Consider the following 19988-nt stretch of genomic DNA (forward strand, 5'->3'; position numbering starts at 1 on the left):
GAGAAAAAATTGAGACCTGTTTTAGATTCCATGTGCCATGTATTGAAAGATACTGAACACTTTCTACATGATTTGTATGAGTTTACTAATCATGGGTCTATCGATGGTGAAGTTATTTTGGTCCCCTTAGATGTTGTTTCCCTTTTTACGGTGATACCCAATGATATGGGTATAGATTTTATGAAAAAACTATTGTTAAAAGTAGGCACATACAATGCTGCTGAGATTATAGTTATACAAAAATTGATAGCACTGGTACTTTATAATAATATATTCATTTTCAATGACAAAATTTATTGGCAGAGAAATGGGGTAGCCATGGGCAGCTCCTGTTCCAATAGTTATGCCAATGCTGTCATGGCTACATGGGAGATAGACTATATATTTAATAGCACTTATGCACCTTGTATACCTTTTTTCAGAAGATTTGTTGATGATTGCTTTCTCTTGTGGAGAGGTACATTGGATGGATTAAAACTTTTTGTTGAATATTTGAACCACAGTACAGACTTTTTAAAATTTACTTTTAATTATTCATATACAGGGATTAGTTTTCTAGATGTTTTTATTGATATAGATACAACAGGCAATATTAGTACCAGGATGTATAGGAAAGAATGTAGAGTGAATAATCTCCTTGATCGACAAAGCATGCACCCAGACTTTGTCTTTGATAATGTTGCTCGCAATCAATTTTTTAGAGCATCAAGACTTAGCGTGGATCCTGTTGAATATAATCATATGATGCTCAATACTAGTATTGAATTGAAACAACGGGGTTATCATATTAATTGTATTAATAAAAATGAGAAGATGGTGAGGCAAATGAGACCTAACAAAGCTAAACCATATTTTTCTAATACTGCTCCTAGACATACTAAAAACAGTGAACCAATGCTTAATGTCTGTGTTACTTATGCTAGGGATGTTAAGCAATACACGGATATTATTAATAGGTACTGGCCAATATTGGTCATTGAACCTACTATCTTCTCTTTGATCAGTAATAGACCACAATATACATTTAAAAACAAGAAGAATTAGTATAGGAGATTATGTGGGGTGAAAGGGGAGAAACCTTCTGTGATGTTCAAAGGCACACGACCATGTGGTCATTGCCCACAATGCTGCTATATAGATACAAGCTTGCTATTTCATCACCCTGATACTGGAAAAACTATTGATATCAGGGTAGGTGCTACATGTGGCACCTCCCATGTTGTTTATTTAGCTGAGTGCCAATTATGCCACTGTTTTTATGTAGGCAAAACTGACAGAACTCTTAGAGAAAGAATGAGAGAACATTTGTATCATGTCAGAAAGAAGTCAAAGATAAATGCTCTAGCTAAACATATTAATGCTATGAAAGAGGGCCATGTATTTACTTTCAGAGTTCTATCTCTTATATATGAAAATAATAGGGGAGGTGATGTGAGAGCCAGAACTGAGGATATAGAAGCAAGATGGATTGTGAGGCTGAGATCTAGCTCTGGGCATGGCCTCAATGAATGTGTTCCCATCAAGCCTATACTTCGTAATAGACATTTAAATAGATGAAAATCCATGCCCTATATGTTTAAACTTTTTATATATATTTATGTATTTTTATATTTGCATCCTATATTTATGCACTTCTATTATTCTATATGTTTATATTAATATGTTCTGTTTTTTAAACTGTTTTAACTGTTTTAATTGATTAATTATTGCTTGTCACATGATTAATTATGATGAGTATATAAGGTGTTCATCTTTTATGGAAGAGTCACACCTGATGAAGCATTGTAAAAGCGCTTGTGTCTCCTGTTAATAAACTGGTACCTGGAACGTATACCTGTGGATTTTTCTGCTGTTTTATCTACTGCTTTTTGGTTGAAGACATTCTCAGCCTGGATTTTGAGCCTCTTGTCTTTAGGGGGCTTTATACTTGTCTTTACATTATACTTGTTGTTTGGGCTCTGTTTCTCCTAATTATATTATTTGATGTTAATGTGCTTTCAATATCCCACCTCCCTTCCTTTGTTATTTACCTGATTACCCATTTTCTTTCTTTCCCATGTTGTCTTGAATGTCATTGTGGATTCCCCCTCTATCACCCATTCTGGAATTTGATTCATGAGTTCACAGGTATTTGATTCATGACTCCACAGTCATATATGTAAAGTAATGCTTTCACAGACGTAAGGCATAGCTGGCCCTTATGTTTTGCTACCTGCACTCCATCCTCCCATCTGTCCTTGCTGATTAGAATAACCCCTTCATCTCTTATTGCTTTGACAAGATCTTCAGCACCCATTTCAAATCCAGAGTGTTTCTTTTTGTCTCAAGTGAAAATCTCTTTATCTCCTCCAGTACATATTCATATAATTTCCCTTCCACATCATACAACATTCTGGTGGCTTCCATCAGGATTCATTCCTGCTACATATAGTGCATTTTCAATTTGTAGTAGCATTTACTAGAGATGGTACACCTCATACTGCATCAGTCACATGGACGCCCAAGTATCTTGCACCTGGGTGGTCTGGACATTTACATCTCATGCTATGAAAGCAGGTTTCCCAGCTGATCACTCACTTTCTCCTTGGAGAGCAGCACTGACTATCTTAACCATAGTTATGATTAGTCTGCAAATACTTTATGTCTGACTGACAAAATAGCAAATACAAATTGCTAAAAGACACTTTCAGCAAACAGGATTTTTTAAATGTATTTATTTATTTAGCAAGTTTTTTTTTTTTTAAGGTGGACTTGTTGGACATCCCATTGTGGGGGACACCCCTTATATTCCCTTTCTTATATTTGCCAACTCCACTATTACACAATGGTGGAGAAAGAGCAACACCATATGTTTGCTGAAAGCTGTTAATTTCTTGTCTCAGACTGCACTTCTGTGCTGGACAACCTCTCATTGACACATCTAGAACCACCTACATTTATATAGCAGTCTGTGTATATACTGATGACACTCTTTAAAGTCTCTTTTCTGTAATCAGCAACTGGAATTATCTAATTCCCTTCCAGTTCCTCAAAAGGAAAATCTTCTTGTTGCAGAAATGAGTTCAGCATATCTGTGATATACATCTTTGTTCCTGTCTTAGACTCCACAACTAAGTTATACGTTTTTAGTTTCAATAGCATTATACAAATCTTGTAGAATCTTGTATAATGACTGCTTAAATATACTCTAATGGCTTGTAATTTGATTCAATCAATGCCATTTACACATAGATATATGTAGAGAAAGTTTCACATAAATATACTACAAAAAATATTTTTTTCTACCCGAGTATATAATTTCTGGCATTCTGTAAATTCTCTGGATCAATAAGTAACAAATTAATCTTCTTGTAGAATTATTGTACTAACTCCATTTTTGATACGAAAGAGGGGTACATTGAGTGAGTGTGATTATTTGACTGTTGCCTCACTATATCTTGACATTCTCTTTATTTTATTTATTAAGTAATGTTATATTTTAGAAGTATCAACAGGCATGAGAGATGATGGTGTGTTCCAGAACAGTTTATTGATTTCAGCAGAGTCACTACATTTGATTATGAAATATGTCTTGCATGCGTATGTGTGCTGGGATAGTCCAGTAAAGTACTAAAACTTGCAAAGTCATTGGAATATTCCAGTGTAACACTTGAAAACTACAAAATCATTGTATTTGGCAGGAATTGCTGTTCCTTCTGGGGTGGGTGACCAACACCACAGAATGGTCTAGTTCCAGCCTACACTGTAAAGTACTGATTCTCATGACTTGTGGAAAACAACGTGGTTATATATAGCTGGTGCTCCCTGCACTCAGGCAAAAGCCTCACCTGTGGAGTGGATGCACTGCCCAGGACTGTTTTCCCTATGAAGACTCCTGCCTGACTGCAAAGGGGCTTCCCAGTCAAGACTGAAGACAGGATGAAGCTTTCTCTTTATCGGTGATGTATACTTTTTTTTTTAATGTATTGTCTAATTTCCTATTTTAGTTAAATAGAGTTTACTTAGTTTTCTGTTTTAGTGTAATTTACTGTTTAATTACATAGAGTTTATTTAGTTTTCTGTTTAGTGACAGAAATAAAGTTTGTTACTAAATAATTTCTTTAGTGTGAAGTGAATTATTTCGAATCCTGCTCATTAGACAATACATTACTTTGTATCATGGACAGGATGTGAAATGTTTAAGAAAAGGTTTATATGTGTAACTGCCTTTATTGTTTTGATCAGTGTATACAGGAGTATAGCACTCCAATTAAACTGTGGAAACAGAAATCCTCTCTTTTGTTTAAATCATGCTAAAGTTTACAATTTGTAGAGACAGCTGAAATGTTTCAGCCCTACTGCTCACAGTGGAATGTTTTTAACAGAGATAAGGAATATCAGAGCTTAATGAAAAACACATGCCAATGTTAAAGAAACATGACATGCTGGTTAGAATGTATATGTGCCAAGTTTCATGAATACAGCTTTTTTTTTCCTTTCATGATTTAACAAGTGTAACAGCTCCATACATACCTCCCAACCATACCGATTTACTCGGTTTTTGCCGAGTTTTGGGGTCCAAATGAAGGGGTGCCACGATTCCCGAGTGGCACCCTTTCAATTCCGATTTTTGTCTTATTTTTTTTCCCATTTTCAAATTTCGGCACTTTCGGAGCTGACGTCATCACGTGCGCGATGACGTCAGCTCCGTCAGGGCTATCAGCCAGTCAGAATTGAGCTTCCGTCTACAAATCTGCAAATGCGAGCGAGCGGGAAATTATCTTTTACAGCACTCAGTGTAGTAACAGTCAGGAAAGGTTTGCAAGGAAATCGGCTTGTTTGGCATTTGGGGACTTAATAACAGCCGTGGAAAGCTTTACAGGACTCGTTACAGGCGAGAAATCTTTACAGGAAGAAAATCGGCTTGTTTGGTTTGATTTTGGTAAGTGTGCTTTCATACTTCTGCCTCCCCAGTTATGTTCCCCCTGTTGTCAATTAACTTCAGCAACACAAGCAGTTAGGTTGTTTGGCTTCAAAGTTTATCAATGACTTAAGCTATCAAACAGTGGGTACAAGTTCTGTGTTTTGTACCTGGGTGTTACATTGACAGAGAGGTTATTTGTTAGGGGCTGGTTCAAATCTGTAGATTCTATATTCAGTCGTCGCGTAGATTAAAAGCACATACTGTGTATTGCAGTGAAAGATGGACTTCAGTGTTCAGTTCTAGAGATTGAATTGTACTGCTGATTAAGCATTCCCTAAATAAGTCTTCTTGAGAGTAAGTGCCTTTATTTTTCTGCGTTGCATCAAGTCCCCAAACTAAATTGCTTATGTGTATATCAATGCATCAAAGCATATCCTTCTGTATGTGCAAGTTATAAGTAGAATAAATGTTGTAGCAACAACATAGGGTAGCAGATGAAATTAAAATGAAGAGTGAGTAAGGAGAAAAACAGATTTTGTAAAAGCTGCCTTAAATTCAATGGCAAACAAATCTGGATTGCTTTTGTTGGTTTCCAGCTTTGTCACTGACTGAATCTGTTGCAGTTTGAAGTGTTGTCATTGTGATATTGAACTCACATCACTCTAAACTAGACTTTGCAAATGTGTGTTTTAGTATTGGTGACAATAATATTGTTACTGTCCAGTACTCTGTTTCCAGAAGTTTGTTGTAGCTTATTTCTTTTTGGTTGCTTCAGAAATGTGTATCCTAGAATGACACTATGTGATGCCAAAATTCTACCAATTCATGGGCCTGTGATACAAAATATGCCTTTGGTTGAGGGTGAAGTGGGTGTCTTGATTCCTGAAAATCCCCATGTGTTTTTCATTGGGTATGTTTCTTTGTCTACAATAGTACAGTCTCTCAGTTATTCACTGAATAAAATTACTATTGTGCTTGTAGAATGATAGAATTCATTCAACATTATGGATTAGGCTTTTTACTCTTTCTTTACTGCAGAGATTTTGATATCAGATAGCATGATATTTTGATGCAGCTAAAATTTAAATTTTGTATGATTTTATCTTATGCCTATGGTACAGACCGAATTATGAAAAAAATGTTGGATGTGCTTTTCCACAAACTATTCATTGGTGTTTTGCATGCTTGCAAGCTGTGTGAGTAGAGGCCAGAAGGACTGAGTCATTAAGACTTGTAAAGTGGTCCAAATTTGTTATATGGGTGGTATGGGGAGGGGTTATGATCTTTCCTTTGAGATTTGGCAACATTATTTTTATTTTTTTACATGCATCATTTGTAACTTTTTGGCTGGAAATACTCATTGACATACAGAGCTGAGTGCTGTATCTTTACCATTAATAAGCCACTTCATTTTTGACTAAATGAGTTGAGCCCTTGTGTTTTGTTGTGACAATAGTAGATTTCACTAAGGAGTCCAGTCATGCACCATTCCTTGTGGAACAGTCTGAGATCTCTCCATAAGATAAGCAACAATTTCTTTTTGGCTCCTTCCTTTGTTCCTGTTTGTTTTGCTTGAACTGGACATGCAGGTGTCTGAGAACTGTCTCAAAGTATTTTCTGTGCCAGGTCAGGTCCTTAGGGACATTTTTAAGGTAACATTTTGCTTATCTGTATTATCAGTGCCACTGCCACATACAGCAGTATGTACATTACAGCGTTCATGGTAAATAGGGCAAAATAGCCAAGTAATGGGACATTGAAATGGCTGCAGGTGGAGGACTGTGTATGGGGGCCCCAATTGCCCATGATTTTGTGAGGGAGGAAGGGTGGCAAACTCAATGGCAGCCCCGGTGGCAAAAATTCTAGCTATGCCACTGGTCAGTAGGTCATGGAATGACTTTTGGAGGTCCTAGCAAACTATAATAATCTTTTGCTAAGATTCGAATATTGCCTACCATTAAATGCCCTACTTTTACCACAAAACCCACATACTGCAATTCACCAATAAAAATCCTAAGGTTCATCATCTTCTCCCTTCCCAGTGAATGTCATTGGCACACATACCAAAAAAATGGTTACCATTTACTACTGGGTCTGAGGCCATATTTTGGTTGTATGTTCTTCGGTTTTCATTTGAAAGTTGGTATCCCACAATTCCACTGGAGTGGGCAGGGTCACATAATTATGTATGCAAATTGTATGTTAATCAACGTACAGATTTGTACCTATTTTTCATGGGCCTTGTCCAGATTTTTGATGTTTACAGGTTGAGAGGTATGGCTCCGTACTAACATAGGAATACATCAGGATTTAAAGGGTTAAAAATTAAGGCAGCTAACAGCTCCAAAGGTAATATGGGCATCTCATTAGTGTTAACTACAAGGTTATTAGAACACCTTAATATTACAGTTTCCGACAGGATGCTAGAATGTGCAGAGCATGACAACAGATATTTTTAACATTCTTACAAGATGCAAGTAAAGATGACAAGGGTACATTCTAATAGACTCAGAGACTGTGAAAAAAAAACATTTAACAGGTGAGAAAAGTTCTGACACAGTTACAAGTGGCAAGTTTCCAAGTAAATACAGACAAAATGCAGTTCTTGTCACAAAAGTAAAATTTCTAGGAACCATTATTAGACTGACAGGGAGGCCTCCTTGCTAGGAAAGGATATGAGGCATTCTGAAATTGCCAAAGCCTTTGACAATTTCAGATTTGCAAAAATTCATGGGAAACATAAAAAAATGTTAAAGCAAAAGTTAGCACAGGCAACGGAGTTGATAGCTCCCACCAGCAAATTACATTTTGTTTTATAAGTTGCAGCACAGAAGGACACACTTTCAGTGGTGCTATTACAGGCTTGGCCATAAGAGGCATCTCAGAAAATGGACACTGAGTTAAGACAGGTTACTTTTTGTAGCAAAAAAAAAATAAAAATCCCTGCATTAAACAATTTTTGGCCATTTACTTGGAAAGAAAACAGACAATGTTCTCTGGGGTTATAGTTCTAACTCCACATTTAACAATCAAACTTTTGCCCCAAAACTTGGACCGAACCACAAAAGGAGGGGGAGTATCAATATTCGTCAAAGATACCCACACCTCCAGGTTGGTGACACAGCATGAAGCATCAGAGACTATCCATGTGCAACTAACAATGGGTAAAACTGCCTTCCAGTTTATAGCCTGCTACAGACCACCCTCCCAAACCCAGGAACTCCACTTGGCCTTCCTGAGAACACTGGAAAATATGAAGGTCTCTCCAAACACCATTATATTGGGCGACTTCAACTACCCAAACATAGACTGGGAGCATTACTCTAGCTCCAACACAATAGCCCAAAGGTTCCTAGAATTTATAAACTCAAATGCTATGGAACAACTTGTTTACCCACAAGAGGGTAAAACATACTGGACCTGATCATCACCAACATGGGAACTCTATGCTCCAGACCAGAAGTGCATCCCTCACTGGTAAGATCAGACCATAAACTAATCTCACTGGATATTCACATCCCACCCCACCCCCTGCCCAGAAAACCACAGTGAAAAACTTCTCTAAAGCAAATTTCACACTCCTCAAAACCGAGGTGGAATCCTTCAAAGCTCCCGGGCCTGTGGAAAATATGGCCCAGACCGCAGAATCCTTTATAAATGCATTCTATGAACACCTTCAGGAATGCATGGATCATGCAATCCCAAATAAAATCAAGACCCAATCCTCCAAAGGCAGACATGCTGTCTGGTGGACCCCAGCCATAAACAAACTATACAATAGAAGGAGGAAGCTACTACATGATAGAGCAAAATCCCAAAAAGGGAAGGCATCTCTGATCAGTATTAGCAAAAAACTACGGGCACTTATAAAATCGTCTAAGGCCAGCTTCGGGAGAAAAATTGCACAGGACACTAAGGATAATCACAAGGCTTTCTTTAGTTATGTTAGGAACCTGGGTGGGAATTCCCAGATATGCTCAGAATTTGTCCAAAATGACAAAAAATACACCGAACCCACAGACATTGCCAACATCCTAGCTGACCGGTTCAGCTCAAACTTCTCCTCCCCTCCCCACCAAAAGGGCAAATATCTATCCCAGCAGAGTGCTGCCCCCCTGACATCTCAGATGATCAGGTAAGAGCTGCCCTCTCCAAAGCAAAAACACAGCATCAATGGGACCAGACAGTGTCCCGGGCTGCGTCCTACATAAAATCCAAGAAGAGCTAAACCCAAACATACAACTACTGTTCAATCTCAGCCTTACTACAGGATATGTACCCAAAGAGTGGCATACAGCAATAGTGGTCCCTCTCCACAAAGGTGGTGCCTCAACGGATCCTGGAAACTATCGCCCCATAAGCCTGACTAGCTTGGTCTGCAAAGCTATGGAAAGGATCATCATGGACCTTATAAATAAAGATATTGGGGACCTACAGACACTGTTCGGCTTTGTTAAGGGCAGATTCTGCCTCTTAATCCTGGTCAATTTCTTTGAAACAGTCACCAAGGCCATTGACGAGGGGAAGGTGGTCCACACAGCCTACCTGGACCTCGCAAAAGCCTTCGATACAATACCCCACTCGGGCATTATAGATAAGCTCACCAGCTTAAATATAAACCCCTATGTCACTAGATGGGTTGCAAACTGGCTCAAGGACAGAACCCACATGGTTAGAATTGCTGGAGCCATGTCAGACTCCAAACCAGTTACAAGTGGCATCCCACAAGGCTCAGTCCTGGGACCTCTCTTATTCGGTATATATTTCTCAGAGGTACAGGCCAACATGGAAGGACTGTGGCTGACCAAGTTCACAGATGACTGCAAACTGGGTGCCATAATCGACTCTCCAGCTGACACAAGCATCCTCCAAAAGGGCCTCATAGAAACAGATAACTGATGCCAGAGCCATGGCCTCAAGCTAAATGCCAAAAAGTGTATAGTCATTCCCTTTGGCAAAAACAAAGTGCCCACAAATTACCACATAGGTGGTAATCCATTAAGTACAGAAGAAGTAATTAGGGACCTGGGGACCCAAGTTGATAGCAATCTCTCATATGACAACCACGTGGCCAAAGTGGTTAGAAAAACATTTTATATAGCCCACCTAATGATGAAGGGATTCACATCTAGATCAGGGGACGTCATCGTGCCTCTTTACTCATCCCTCATCAGGCCCATAATTGAGTACAATGCCCCTTTTGGGATGTACTTTACCAGACACCTGCAGCAACTGGAAAGACCCCAAAAGTACCTCACCAAGAGGATCAAAGGGCTCAAACAGATGCCATATGCTGCCCGGTTAAAGAAACTCCAGCTCTACTCAGTGGCATACCGCCTGCTCAGAGGCGATCTGTGCCAGACGTATAAAGCCATGTCCAACCCAGAATTAATGGACATGCTGCACCTCAGAAAATCCAAATCCCATCGAGCTACGCGCTCGAGGGACTTGAACCTCAGCACTGAAATAAATAGGACATGCTGGAGAGACAGATTCATAACCCAGAGGCTCCCTTCACTCTGGAATAAAATCCCAGTCCAGGTTAGGCAGAGTCCCTCATTGACTCTCTTCAAGAGGAATCTTGATGAGTGGATGGGAGATCATAGGTTTACCCCAGGTATCACTTCTGTGTCACTGTTAGACAGAGGCACAGTATACTAACCTCAAAAAAGGACATAGCAAAATAAATTTAAAATGGGTGGCGAAAGCCAAACACATTCTGGCTAGGCTTATAAATGCCCTAGGGCAGATAGCCTAGTATGAACCTATGAACCTATGAACCTAAAGAAAATCTAACTATTTGGGGGGTGAGAATGGGACATTTGTATGTCCAACTACTGGATGATAGACCAACTACTGTAACAATCTGAAATTACACGGACATAAAATGTTGCAATTGTACATATGAACAGACATATCAAGAAAATCATTACTTTTGTCAGAATGGAAGTGATGTTTATAATGAATCAATTGACATACAGAACATCACTGTATTGTTTTGTATAAATCCAAATGAAATCATAAATAAAAAGGCATGGGCTTCACAAATAACTGTATTGAATAAGAATCCCAAAGCCCATTTTGATCGAATAATTAAAGTAGCTTCTATGTGTAGATATATAGGGCAGGAATATCAAAAGGCTGTGTTACATTTTAATATTACTTTTCCAAAATTAGGTAAGTGCAGGCAGAAACGAGCATGGTATAGTACCTTATTAGGTGGTATTGGTACGGGGTTAGGAACCTTGAATGCAAGTGATGTTAAAGTTTTAGCTAATAAAATTAAAGCTGTGGGTAAGGATATTTCACAAATTATACATTTACAAACTCAGTAAAATCCTACAGTTTGGCACACACAAAAACAGCTTGTTAGTTATGAAAAAAAATTTTCGATCAATTTAATGCTTCTGTGGTTTACAATTTAAAATGTAATGCAAATGTCACTGGGTTTGCAAATTGGACAACATGTACCTTACAGTCTTTGTATGTTTCAATGCAGAAAAATCTTGTGCACACCAAATTAATACTTAAGAATGAACATGTCTGGAGACAGCTGTTTAACCAATGGATACCTAGCACTAATTGGATAAAGCTGTTTTCTTTTTTTTTTTTTTTGTAATATATTTTTATTGTTTTTTTATATACACACAAATATTAAACATGAAATAATGCATAATTAAATATACAACAAACATTGTGAGGAAAAAACAATCGAACAGGTAAAACCATTTAAAAACTATATACAATGTCCATATCAGAAATAATTTATATAACTTCAATTATGATTTACATTTTGTTTAAAAGTTTTCTAAGTTTTAACCAGGATAATTTTTTCTGTGTAACATTTGCAGTCCTAGATATAATAGTTTGTAATTCTCTATTGCAAACAGTCTTAGCTAGGGAAATAAAATCTATGAAAGAGAGGTTTTCTTTGCTTTTCCAATTTGAAGTAATAATCTTTCTTGCAATCGCTAGGAGAGACCAAAGTAGGTGTCTTTGAGTTGCGGAATACAAGTTGGGATTTGAGCATAAGGTTGTTTTCTGAAAAAAAAACAAAATGTACACACAATTTTTGTACAAGTTATATTATGCATTATAATATCACAAATGAAAAAAAATGTGTCAGTTTGTAACCTTGCCACTGGTATGTGGACCTCCTCCAATATTGGTTACCCCATTTAGAAGGAAGCTACATTGACTTATCAAACAGAACACACAAATTAGAACATTCTACTGAAACAATAAATGGATTCATCTGTGGACAACATTCCCCTATATATGAACCATGTTTACTTCGGTATTCCATCAACATCTATAAATGGACTATATTACCGCCAACTTTTGAGATGTTCATAGAGTTAGCACCACAGTTTATATGTTTAGTGATAAATCAAACGTTGTCATAGGCCTTAAAAAATCTTTTTGTAGGTTGCCTAGGTAATTTAACTCATGTGAACTGGCATAATGAAACATATATTTTCTCCTGAAACATATATTAATATATTTCATGCCTGGTCACCAGAAAAGCTGGAATATCATAACTTAACTTTCAACCTAAATGCTTTACAAAAAGTGTTTAACAATACACAACATCTTGAAAAACATTTACAGGCAGTAAACCATAGTATTTTACATAATGAAATAAGTATTATTATAGAGAATAAACTAGTTAGTTTAGTCAAGAATACAGAGTCTAATATAGCACATAATTTGTGGGATATACGTATTTACTGGATGGTTAGCATCCGGCACCAAGTTGTTGAATTGGTTAATACACCCAATATTAGTTTTACTAATTGTTTTGATTTTATTAACATTCTGGAATTGTGGATTAACTTACTGTGTTTATAAAAAGGCAAATACTGTCTTAAATGTCAGATATAAGTGAGTCGATAGTCAAGGGGCCGGATGTGATACGAATGTGATACGAAAGAGGGGTACATTGAGTAAGAGTGATTATTTGACTGTTGCCTCACTATATCTCGACATTCTCTTTATTTTATTTATTAAGTAATGTTATATTCTGGAAGTGTCAGCAGGCATGAGAGATGATGCTGTGTTCCAGAACAGTTTATTGATTGCAGCAGAGTCACTACATTTGAATATGAAATATGTCTTGTATGCGTATGTGTGCTGGGATATTCCAGTAAAGTACTAAAACTTGCAAAGTCAATGGAATATTCCAGTGTAACACTTGAAAATTGCAAAATCATTGTATTTGGCATAAATTGCTGTTCCTTCTAGGGTGGGTGGCCAACACTACAGAGTGATCTAGCTCCAGCCTACACTGGAAAGTACTAATTCTCATGACTTGTGATAAACAACTTGGTTATATATAGCTGGGGCTCCCTGCTCTCAGGAAGAAGCCTCACCTGTGGAGTGGAAATACTGCCCAGGACTGTTTTCCTGATGAAGACTCCTGCCTGACTGCAACGGGACTTCCCAGTCAAGACTGAAGACAGGATGAAGCTTTCTCTTTATCGGTGATGTATGCCTTTTTTTAATGTATTCCGCCAGATTTACTAAACTTCTGTGCAGGACTAGCTTAGTCCTGCATGGAAGTGCCTGTTTAAGAGCAGGATGACAGTGCACTATGCATATTAAGAAGGTGCACAGCCCGAGCTCCTAGGTTTACACGGAGCATGTACGAGTGTAGGGGGCGTGTCTGAGAGCAGAGCTCTCAGAATAAACATGCCTCTGCAATGTAGAACTGCAGAAAGTGGAAAGAAATGAGTGAGACCACTCATAGGTGTCCGCATATCCCCACCAACAGTCCCCCATGTGTACAACAGCAACAGTACATACCATTTAAATGAAGAAACCTGTGTATTCTTAATTTTAAAAATCCAAGTACAGTTAACCATAGGTGTGCGGGTGTGCCCATCACTTAGCTATGGTTAAAGCAGCTTAAAAGGTTGAAGAGGATAGCAAGGAAGATATACTCAAATGAAGCAGCACAGCACTAGTGTAGTGGGCAGAGCAGTCACCTAACGAGTAACACTGCAACACAGCCTATTTTACATGGCAAAGCAAGTTATAATCAATATTTTTGTTGCAATACCCACTAAATAACACATATTTATGAACTGGAGTACTGCAGGAAATGCACATGTGAAGTATCAGTGTCAGAATGAATAAGGCACTAGTAAGCAGGTTTAAGCACAAATAAACAGTAATAAGCATATGTAAGCACTGGTAAGCATGTTTAAGTGCATTTGCTTGGGGTTAAGCACTGCCTACACAGATTGAGCAATATGGAAGTTAACTGAGTATAAGAAACTGTAACCGGAAATTAGCAGTGCTTACCTCCATGCAAACCCACACACACCCACGTACAACTGCTGTAAAGTGGCTTAACCACTCTGTATCCAACGGCCCATGTTCTGCCCAGAAACAAAATAAACAGCCTCTGCAAGACCCTGTACACTACAGTCACAGTAGTTAACCAATAAGCCATCATAGCAGTACATAAGATTGAGGTTTCAACAAACAAATCCTCACCACAGGAAAATCAAATTGAGCATGTGAAAGGTATGTATGTACAGGTTGATGTTGTATAACCTGCTACATAACATAAATATGTGAACTGGAGTACTGCTATAAGGCCAGATGTGAGGTGTTATTGAAATAAAAGTGTCCCCAGGACCCCATACAGTGTACATACACGTGAATCACCGATACCAGACACAGATATGGCATGTAACAAATAATAAATCAATGCCAAAAGGAAAATATAATGCTAATTAAATATTAAGCAATGTTAAGCATTGCATAGCTCAGCTTACTTGGTGTAAGCAATGTGTAGGCTGGCTAACTTAATCTGCCCAGTGGTACACCCCTTTAAGCAATGCCAACATTGGGTAAGCAAGTGTGCGCATAGCTTAGCCTTTTCAAAACCATCCAGTCACAAGGACTAGGAGACTAGGACTAGGATGACAAGGAGATTCAAGACAAGCTATGCCACATGGCACAATTAGAGGGTGATCCTGCCTCTCCTACCCAATCCCCAGCACAGCCCCCTTTGGGGCCGTGAAGGTGCAGTGGTGACTGCCCATGGGTGGGGACCTCAGTCCCACTGTTTCCATTGGGGGGCTCATGGGCTTGCGACTTCCAAACACCCCTCCCCGTCCAAGGTGTTTACCCCCAACATGTGTCATATACCGCCCCTGTATACGTCTTGTTTGTCTTGTCTGTTAACCTACCCAACCTACCTCCTCAAATATACCTACTACCCCTCCCCAACATCATAATCTCACCTGAAAAAAAAGGGCAATCTGTTACCACAAAAAAGTCTTGCCCCATACATAGCTGTCCATGTCATACACGTGTCCACTGGACACATGTAATCTAGTCTATTTGGCATCACAATGAATTATTGTTGTCCTCACTCCCCACCAATGTGTTTGAGTGTCCAGATCTACCTCCAAAGTCAGTGTACATGCACAGCTGTAGCTGTAGAAGAAATGGCTAGCTATGGACCTTCCCTACACCATTTCTGCACATCCCTGGATATTTTCCCTACTGTCTTTCCCTCCTTGCACCCCTTTTTTCACCACTTCCCTATTAACCCCTTTTTTCTTTTAAAGAACTTAGTGCAGGGGTAAGCGGGAGTAAGCACTTCAGGAAGTGGGTCTACCCCTGTTTGCGTGGGGGTAAGCTATACCTACACATGTTAAGCAACTGAGAAGCTAACTGAGTGTAGGGACCTGTAACCAGAAGTTAGCAGTGCTCACCTCCGCACAAACCCGTGCAAACCCGCATACAACTGCTTTAAAGTGCCTTAATCACTCTGTATCCAATGGCCTGTGTTCTGCCCCGCAACAAAATAAACAGCCTCTGAAAGGCTTGAACCCAGGACCATGCACACCATACACAAAGTGACTTACCACTAAGCCATACCAGATATACATAAATGTGATGTTTTCAGTAACATAACATCCAGCCCAGTCATGCAACAGTACAGAAAATGTATGCCAACATCTAGATTTATGTGTGTGTGTAAATATATTAATATCTAAACAGATACTACATATGTATGTATATATATATATATATATATATAATATATATGTACATATATATATATATATATATATATATATATATATATATATATATATATATATATGCAAATGCCAACATCTACACATATATATGTCAACACCTATATGTCCATATATACACAGCAAGTTACATATATGTATGCAGATATATATTTTCGTAGGTATATATGGGCATAGTTATAAATATGTAAGCAAATATATATACCTATATAGGTATATATGGGCATACATCTGTAGATAGCAATGGTAGATTGACAGAAACATATATGACTACATGCATCATTAATGGGGTTGGGAGGCCCCAAACAATATACATCTTGTATGAAATGGCATACTCCCCCACAGCCAACCACGTCTGCCCTGCAATACACTGCCAAGTTTATTGTATTTTGTTTGTTTTATTTAAATAGAGATTTAAATTTATTTTCATTTGTTATTTTCTTATATTTCCTTTCCCTCTCCCCCACCCACTAGTTGGACCGACCAGTACAGGCCCATCCAACCCAGCCTCTCCTTGACCCATATTCTTTACCCCCTCCCCCACTGCACACACGCAGCCTCCATCCGTTCTCTGGTTACCAGCCCATAGCTACCACACTACCTCACTTTGCCCACCCTCCACTCCTCCTCCCCTTGGGACTCAATTTGTACATTGTCCCGACTCAAGTATCTTCTGTCTTCCACACGCTGTAATCCATGCACATATGAACACAGCCATGCTTATCTGTGTAGACATGGTGTTACCGCAACGAAAGTCATCCAATTTTAGGGTCGTCCCACATGGGATGAATGTTTTCCTGGTAATAACAATAGACTTCATGGGTGACTTTGTTTACACCAACGGTTTTATTTTTAGGTATCGCAAAGCATACATGGTACACAAGGTTGCCTGGTATGCACACGATACCTAATAGGAATGTTTAATTCAGGTATACGGGAAACACACAGCCCTTGTATACACATGGCACTACAGGTACCCCTCCTGATAACTAAATTATTACTTAATGAAGATGCACAAAGCACCTTGCAGAACTACTGGTAACTGAATCACCTCTTTATTATATAGATAATGAAGATGCACACAGCACCTTGCAGGACCACTCGTCTCACAGTATTATTGGTTAAGAACTGTGTTGGTAATCTATATAAACAGCTCAAAATATTGTAATTAAGCAATGATTAAATGGTTGTGTTTAATAATGACACATCTTTCTGAAGAAGACTTGATAATAAAGAAGATGAAAGCACTAAATAATACAGGAGACTCGGGTGTTTTCTCTTCAAGTCAGTTTGAATTTGTTTTGAATGTTTTTGTGTCATGGAGTTTGTTCATTTTTAGTGATAATTATCTTCATTTTTTCATGCGGTCTAGTAACATATATATATATTTATATATATATATATATACGCACATACATATACATATATATATATATATATATATATATATATATATATATATATATATATACATGTGACTATACATACACACGCAGACATATTTACATAAGATACTTATGTAGGAGGCGCACACAATATGGTACACCCACTATGCCTACAGTGAACACCCTGACAACTGGACACTGGATGACCCACCCATACAAATGACATTCATTGCCTGCAACATATACCCACAGAGAGGTCATAGTATAAACACCGCACACAGGTTTGCAGAAATGGAATACCTTTATATGTGTACTATTACAGAATTACATGCCATGTCATATAGCTGTTCAGACACTGACATCCATATCAACAGAGTAATGCAACTGTGAAACAGTTATACTAATACAGTAGTCTGGAAAGGTCCACAACTGTTGCAGTCCAGGCCAAGCCCTTCAAATCGTACATTAGCAGGGATGGACTGGGCCACAGGATACCACACAATCAACAGTAAGTGATGCAAGAGTATAGTCCAGCAGCCTCTATCTACATTCTGTACATAATCGCTAGGTGGTAAAGTCAGCAGTTGACCAAATGGGATGTAACTGTTACATAACAAGGCATAACTGACACCATCACAGGCACACTGGCACACAGAACAGTCTGTATGGCAGTTGGCAGTAGGCCTGCAGTAACCCACTTTATGTAAGTAATGTCAAGATAGGTGATATGTATGGTACTGTACATCCAGATACCTTAAGGCAGCTCACCAATGATACCCACACATGTTGTAACAGCCTAGCTTATGTATGGTGCATCCCCCCTAGACTCATTAATACAGGGTCATATACCACTGTTACATACACTGGCCTCTGGAGTACATATGGGCACACATGTATTGTGTAGGTGAAGCCCACACATATATGGCCCCAGCTCCACCGTATGTGTGGGGGATACAACAGCAGTGTACTGCTGGCAGGCATGGCAGTGTGGTATACATATATGTGCATATGTATCTCTATCTGTATATGTGTACAAATATACTGCTCTGTATATGTATATATCTGGGTGTGTATATGCATATCTATGTACATATACACACCCATCTATATATGTCGATATGTACATGTGTAATTATCTATATAGATATTGGGATAATCATATGTACATATATGTTCACCATATGTCCTGAACATAGGGTGTAGCCCTACCCTAGCCCCTATAGTTCCACCTTCATAGTGCAAGGGGATGTCAGGCATGTATAGCAAGTATATTAGCAGACTATAGCTACTGTAATAGGGATTGTCTTCACAGACATGGTGTGTGTGTGAGGTCACATCTGCTTTTCACATGTGTGTCATTGGCTACTGACAGACATTCTAATGACATCATAGTACAGTACCGCTGCAAGCACGTAATTCTCCTGTGGACTACAGCAGAGATATTGGCCAATAGATGTGGACATTTTGACACACTCTGTACAGTCCAGAGGTATACACAGAACCCCTTAGTGCTGAACATGTGGACCAAGCCTGACAATATGGATGTTAACAGCCATGTAAATGGGTATAACACATAATGACTGGTATACATTCCCCCCCCATAGGTTGTGCAGTCACACACCTCTGTCTGTCCTGACACATAATAACTGCTGGTACAGGGGTGCCATGGCCACATACTACCCACGAGATATTGACATACATCTGTACAGCATCCCACCAATCTGTCTGACATACATGAATGGTAAGAAAGGCCCGGCAGCAGTACACCTGGAAAGTATCTGGACATGACACCTCACTGGGTAAGTACACTGAGCTGCTAGGCATGAAACAAAGCACTGTGCAGGGTACAGGCAGACTGACTCAACACTGGCCTACATCTCCTATGGGGGAATACACATGTACCTGCATATATATGGCATGTCACAACACAGGTTAAGATGCACCTCTGTGACAGTGCATAACCACAACCACTGTGAACACTGCCACAGCCACATACGGTAAGCTAGCATTATATTACAGTATATGGACTATCTGTTCAACATTATCCTCATATGTGCCACTCACACACTGACTCTACATATACTGCGCTGCTACACAGTATGGTCTGATGCCTGTCTGTGGTATGGGACATGTGTGTGCATAGCCCTATAAACATGTAAGCCAATATGGTAACATACAGTGGAGCAGCATGTAACATCAGATAGAACGGGACCTAGGACAATGGCATCTACCACAGTCTGTACACAGGCCAAGGTATATATTAACAATAATACAGCAAACACAGACACCAAGTGGAGGTAACCAAACACAAAGCACGAACCATGAGCCAAAGTGGAACCACCAGCAGTTTATTCAGTACATAAACGCAAAACATAAAGGATGCTACAGTCAGTTATTCGTTGTTACATCTGAAGAAGTCCTGTGGATGAAAATGCTCTGCAGAGATTTGCATTTATGAACTGAATAAACTGCTGGTGCTTCAACTTTGGCTCATGGTTCATGCTTTGTGTTTGGTTACATCCACTTGGTGCCTGTGTTTGCTGTACTAGTTTCTTGGTAGTTTCGGGTACCTGGCCTTTTTGTGTTTTGAGTGATATATTAACAATACACACACTGTCGGTATACACCATAAGTACA

This window comes from Protopterus annectens, chromosome 4.part0, assembly GCF_019279795.1.
Source record: "Protopterus annectens isolate FY-2018-M chromosome 4.part0, PAN1.0, whole genome shotgun sequence".
Lineage (NCBI taxonomy): Eukaryota > Metazoa > Chordata > Ceratodontiformes > Protopteridae > Protopterus > Protopterus annectens.